Here is a 6797-nt window from a genome sequence, read left to right on the forward strand (position 1 = left end):
TTTCACATATGCAACTTCATCTAATTTTCATAGCTATAACTTAAGGCAAATATTATTTCTAGTGGCAGATAAGGAAACTGAAGCTCAGAGAATTCACAATGTCACACCTACAAAAGGGTAGGATTCAATCCATGGCTCCCAACTATACATTCTAAGCTCTTACCACTGAATGACACTGCCTCTACTTACTATGTCCTCAACTATTTTCAGTCATTTAATAAAAGCTTCTCTAAGGAATGAAGGGTTAGTCCCCCACACACTATTATAAGCATGGAGGGAAGATGGACGTGAACTATTGTCTGCATCCGTTCTGCCACCATAACAAAATGCCTTAGACTGGGGAATTTATAAGTAATGGAAATTAAATTCTCACAGCCTCCCAGTTCTGGAGGCCAAGAAGTTCAAGATAGAGGTGCCAGGAGAGTCAGGGTCTGGTGAGGCTGCTCTCGGCTTCACAGATGGTTCCTCTCATGCATCATCACATGATGGAGATGATGAAAGGGAAGAGGAACAAATGCTGTAGCCTCACATGGAGGAAAAGATGGAGGCAGGCAGCTAGCTCTCTGAAGCCTCTGTCACAAGGGCATTGGCTTCATTCCTGAGGGCAGAGCCTCAGGACTTAATCACTGCCCCAAAGCCCTACCTCTTACTACCATCTCAATGAGAAAGTTTCAACCAGAATTGTGCAGGGGCCACATGGGTTCAAACCATAATGGCTACTATGCCACGGGCCCCTATTCACTTCCCATCAAGTGGAACCACCTAGGAGAGTTAATGCACATAACGAACAAAAGATATGACTGAGCCAACAATAAAGAGCAGTCACAGAGTTCTACACATGGAGCAGACCTGTGCCAGATGGGGGAATGAAGAGGCAGTGCTTGCATTTTGTTTGAAAAAAAAAAAAGTCCAGTCAGCCCATGAGGTAGAAATTGCTCTAGCAACTGGGGCTGGGCTGTTCCTGACAAGATCAATGATGGATCCTTGACCCAACAGTGGTCCACCCACAGATTTCCCAGAAGCTCAGAGGGGGCAGACTGGTGCAAAGGACTCTTCCCAAGGAGGGGATGGTAGGTAGCTCCATCAGTGTGGCTAGTGCCTTCTAGAACCTGGTGGAACTTTACCACTGAGTCATATTCCCAGTCCTTCTCATTTATTTATTTTAAAAAATTTTGAGACAAGGTCTCACTAAGTTGCTTAGAGCATCACTAAATTGCTAAGGCTGACCTCGAACTTGTGATGCTCCTGCCTCAGCCTCCTAAACTGCTGGGATTACAGGAGTACACCACCACATCTGGCTCTTTCTAGAATTTGTCCTGGGATAATGTTGAGGATTGGCTGGGAAAGACTGCAGGCCATGCAGGAAGAGGCAGAGAGGCTAAAACACATGGATGGAGTGGGTGAACAGAGGATAAAGGATGGCCAGGAGAAGGAAGAAATGGGACAAAAGGACCTTAGACCTTCCTCAGTCCTCAAGAGCCTAGCAGTCCTGATTCAGGTATATCCTTAAATAGTTCCCCATTGTCTTAAGAGAGCTGGGTGAGCCTCGATAAGAAGTGCTTCTCCTGGCAAAGAGCCTTTTCAGAATTTGGTGACAGATGGTGCCCACTGTTTGAGTATATACACTTACATCAAATGTTTTAAAATCCCAAGTGATGGGTCACAACAGGGAAGGGAACTGGCAGGAAGATTGAGTAGGGAAGAAGAAAGTTGACACTCACCTTCAGTGACAATGTAGGGTGCTCAGCTTCAGCATCCTGGCCCTGACCGACTGCTGCGAGATTCAGGAAACCCTGTCTACGACTGTGTCCACAGTCATACAACAGCTCCAGAAAGGAGACATGAGTCTACAAGCAGAAGTGGCTTGGGGACATTGAGCTGGACCCTGTTGCACCTGTAGATGCATGGGACATTTCTCACCACTGACCCCTTCTTGGAATCAAATCAAATACTTAAATTAAAAAAAAAAATCCAATCTGTATTCTCAAAAAGTCTGCCTTAAACCCTAACCCCCTCTGTCCTACTTAAGGCCACTTTACTTTACAGTCTGTCTCCACAATTCATAAATAACTGGCTGGTGTCTCCAAATGAAGTGTTAGCAGTTAGAGACAATGGTTAGGCCTCCCTGTGTTTCTCTTTACTCTTTTCATGCCCCAGGCTAAGGAATATTTTGATGAATTGCATTATAGAAGAAAATAAACACTCTACACTATAGTTCCTTAAGTTGCATGAACTTAGAAAGTAAAGATGATCTATGCATTCATAAAAGTGCTGAAGGGATGCAGGTGTATCGGTTGACTCTTGTGATTTACCTTCCAAAGTTTTCTCATTAGTCAGTACATGCATCTCGTACAATAACCCAAGGCCTAAAAGCACAGACAGTGACCTGCTTCCCTCCCCAGAGGTGAGCACCGTTCTGTTATGACATTAAATTTTTGAACTATGAGAACTCTTCTGCACATTAAGTGGCCCATAGATTAAATGGCAAAGATCCTCTGGGAGAAGGTTCTGAATGAGTAGCTAGAACAAAATGCCATTTTCTTCTAACCTGAATATCCATCTTCCTTTAGGGCACAAACTGTTATTTGTAATCAAGGTAAAATTTCTCATATGTCCAACATTATGAAATTAGGCTCATATTCAGCAGTATATGATTCCCTAAAACATCATGAGGTCTTTTTGTGTTCAAAATAATAACAAATTTATTCTGCAACCTGTTTCTTTCAAAGAGTGTCCTTTGGGTTTCTTTTATTTTATTTTATTTTATTTTATTTTATTGATTGTTCCAAATATTACAGAGCTCTTGATAAATCATCTTTCATACATTTGACTCCATTGGGTTTTGAACTCCCATTTCTACCCCAAATACAGATAGCAGAATCACATCTGTTACATACTCACATTTTTACATAATGGCATATTAGTGACTGTTTTAATCTGCTACCTTTCCTAACCCCTACTATCCCCTCTCCCCTCCCCTCCCACCTTCCCTCTCTGCCTCCTCAGCTGTTGTTCAATTCTCTCCCTTTTTTCCCCCCTCCCCCTTGCCCATCATAACCTCTTATACTTTTGTGTATCATTGAAGGTCTCCTACCATTTGCAAATCCTTTCAGTTCTCTCTCCCTTTCTCTCCCCCCATTCGTCTTTGTTTACAGTTAGTCTTTTCCTCATGCTCTTCCTTCCTGTTTTGTTCTTAGTTGCTCTCTTTATATCAAAGGAGACATTTGGCATTTGTTTTTTAGGGCTTGGCTAGCTTCACTTAGCATAATCTGCTCTAATGCCATCCATTTCCCTGCAAATTCTATGATTTTGTCATTTCTTATTGCTGCATAATACTCCATTGTATATAGATGCCACATTTTTTTATCCATTCATCTATTGAAGGGCATCTAGGTTGGTTCCACAGTCTAGCTATTGTGAATTGTGCCGCTATAATCATTGATGTGGCCGTATCCCTATAGTGCGCTCTTTTAAGGTCCTCAGGGAATAGTCCGAGAAGGGCTATAGCTGGGTCAAATGGTGGATCCATTCCCAGCTTTCCCAGGAATCTCCATACTGCTTTCCAAATTGGCCTCACCATTTTGCAGTCCCACCAGCAGTGTACAAGTGTACCCTTTTCCCCACATCCTCGTCAACACTTATTGTTGTTTGACTTCATAATGGCTGCCAATCTTACTGGAGTGAGATGGTATCTTAGGGTGGTTTTGATTTGCATTTCTCTGATTGCTAATGATGGTGAGCATTTTTTCATGTACTTGTTGATTGATTGTATGTCCTCCTCTGAGAAATGTCTGTTCAGGTCCTTGGCCCATTTGTTGATTGGATTATTTGTTATCTTATTATTTAATTTTTTGAGTTCTTTGTACATTCTGGAAATTAGAGCTCTATCTGATGTGTGGGGGGTAAAAATTTGTTCCCAGGATGTAGGCTCTCTATTTACCTCTTTTATTGTTTCTCTTGCTGAGAAAAAACTTTTTAATTTAAGTAAGTCCCATTTGTTTATTCTTGTTGTTAACTCTTGGGCTATGGGAGTCATATTAAGGAATTTGGAGCCCGACCCCACAATATGTATATCGTAGCCAACTTTTTCTTCTATCAGATGCAGTGTCTCTGGTTTGATATCTAGCTCCTTGATGCATTTTGAGTTAACTTTTGTGGCTGGTGAGAGAAAGGGATTCAATTTCATTTTGTTGCATATGGATTTCCAATTATCCCAGCACCATTTGTTGAAGAGGCTATCCTTCCTCCATTGCATGATTTTAGCCCCTTTATCAAATATAAGATAGTTGTAACTTTGTGGATTAGTCTCTGTGTCCTCTATTCTGTACCATTGGTCCACCCGCCTGTTTTGGTACCAGTACCATGCTGTTTTTGTAACTATTGCTTTGTAATACAGTTTGAACTCTGGTATCGGTATACCTCCAGATTCACACTTCCTGCTTAGAATTGCTTTTGCTATTCTGGGTCTTTTGTTTTTCCATATGAATTTCATGATTGCTTTATCTATTTCTTCAAGAAATGCCGTTGGGATTTTGATTGGCATCGCATTAAACCTGTAGAGAACTTTGGGTAATATAGCCATTTTGATGATGTTAGTTCTGCCTATCCATGAACAGGGTACATTTTTCCATCTTCTGAGATCTTCTTCTATTTCTCTCTTTAGGGTTCTGTAGTTTTCATTGTATAAATCTTTCACCTCTTTTGTTAGGTTGATTCCCAAATATCTTATTTTCTTTGGGGATATTGTGAATGGAGTGGTTTTCCTTATTTCCATTTCAGAGGTTTTGTTGCTGACATACAGGAATGCCTTTGATTTATGCATGTTGATTTTATAACCTGCCACTTTGCTGAATTCATTTATTAACTCTAGCAGCTTCTTTGTAGACCCTTTTGGGTCTGTTAAGTATATTATCATGTCATCCGCAAATAGCGATAATTTAACTTCTTCTTTTCCTATTTTTATGCCTTTAATTTCTTTTGTGTGTCTAATTGCTCTGGCTAGAACTTCGAGAACTAAATTGAATAGAAGTGGTGATAGAGGGAACCCCTGTCTTGTTCCAGATTTTAGGGGGAATGCCTTCAATTTTTCTCCATTTAGGATGATGCTAGCCTGAGGTTTAGCATATATAGCTTTTACAATGTTGAGGTAAGTTCCTGTTATCCCTAGTTTTTGTAGTGTTTTGAACATAAAGGGATGCTGTACTTTGTCAAATGCTTTCTCTGCATCTATCGAGATGATCATATGGTTCTTGTCTTTAAGTCTATTAATGTGGTGAATAGCATTTATTGATTTCCGTATATTGAAACATCCTTGCATCCCTGGGATGAATCCTACTTGGTCATGGTGCACAAGTTTTCTGATATGTTTTTGTATTCGATTCGCCAGAATTTTATTGAGAATTTTTGCATCCAAGTTCATTAGAGATATTGGTCTGTAGTTTTCTTTCCTTGAAGTATCTTTGTCTGGTTTTGGGATCAGAGTGATGTTGGCCTCATAGAATGAATTTGGAAGAGCCCCTTCTTTTTCTATTTCTTGAAATAGCTTGAAAAGTATTGGTACTAATTCTTCTTTGAAGGTTTTGTAGAACTCCGCTGTATACCCATCCGGTCCAGGGCTTTTCTTGCTTTGTAGTCTTTTGATGGCTTCTTCAATTGCTTCCTTTGTTATTGGTCTGTTTAAATTTTATGTGTCTTCCTGTCTCAATCTGGGCAAATCATATGCCTTAAGAAAGTTATCAATATCTTCACTATCTTCTATTTTATTGGAATATAGGGTTTCAAAATACTTTCTAATTATCTTCTGTATTTCTGTAGTGTCTGTTGTGATATTGCCTTTTTCATCCCGTATGTTAGTAATTTGAGTTCTCTCTCTTCTTCTTTTCATTAGTATGGCTAAGGGCTTGTCTATCTTATTTATTTTTTCAAAGAACCAACTTTTAGTTTTATCTATTTTTTCAATGGTTGTTTTTGTTTCAATTTCGTTGATTTCTGCTCTAATTTTAATTTTTTCTTGTCTTCTACTACATTTGCTGTTGTTTTGCTCTTCCTTTTCTAGGTTTTTGAGGCGTAGTGTGAGTTCATTTATTTGTTGGTTTTTTTCTTTTTTTGAGAAAAGAACTCCAAGAAATGAATTTCCCTCTTAAAACTGCTTTCATTGTGTCCCATAGATTCCGGTATGTTGTGTCTGTATTATCATTTGACTCTAAGAATTTTTTCATCTCCTCCTTTATGTCTTCTGTAACCCATTGATCATTCAATAACATATTGTTCATTTTCCATGTGGTGTAGGGTTTTTCCTTCCTTCTTTTATCATTGATTTCCAATTTCATTCCATTATGGTCAGATATGGTGCATGGTATAATCTCCACACCTTTATATTTACTAAGAGTTGTCTTATGGCATAATATATGGTCTATCTTTGAGTAGGATCCATGTGCTGCTGAGAAGAACGTGTATCCACTTGATGATGGTTGATATATTCTATATATGTCGGTTAAGTCTAGGTTGTTGATTGTGCTGTTGAGTTCTATAGTTTCTTTATTCAATTTTTGTCTAGAGGATCTGTCTAATGGTGAGAGCGGTGTATTGAAATCACCCATAATTATTGTGTTGTGGTCTATTTGACTCTTGAACTTGAGGAGGGTTTGTTTTATGAACGTTGCAGCTCCATTGTTTGGTGCATACACATTGATAATTGTTATGTCTTGTTGGTGGATGGTTCCTTTTAACAGTATATAGTGCCCTTCTTTATCTTTCTTGATTAACTTAGGTTTGAAGTTGATTTTATTTGATATGAG

Source organism: Urocitellus parryii, unplaced genomic scaffold (genome assembly GCF_045843805.1).
Source record: "Urocitellus parryii isolate mUroPar1 unplaced genomic scaffold, mUroPar1.hap1 Scaffold_35, whole genome shotgun sequence".
Lineage (NCBI taxonomy): Eukaryota > Metazoa > Chordata > Mammalia > Rodentia > Sciuridae > Urocitellus > Urocitellus parryii.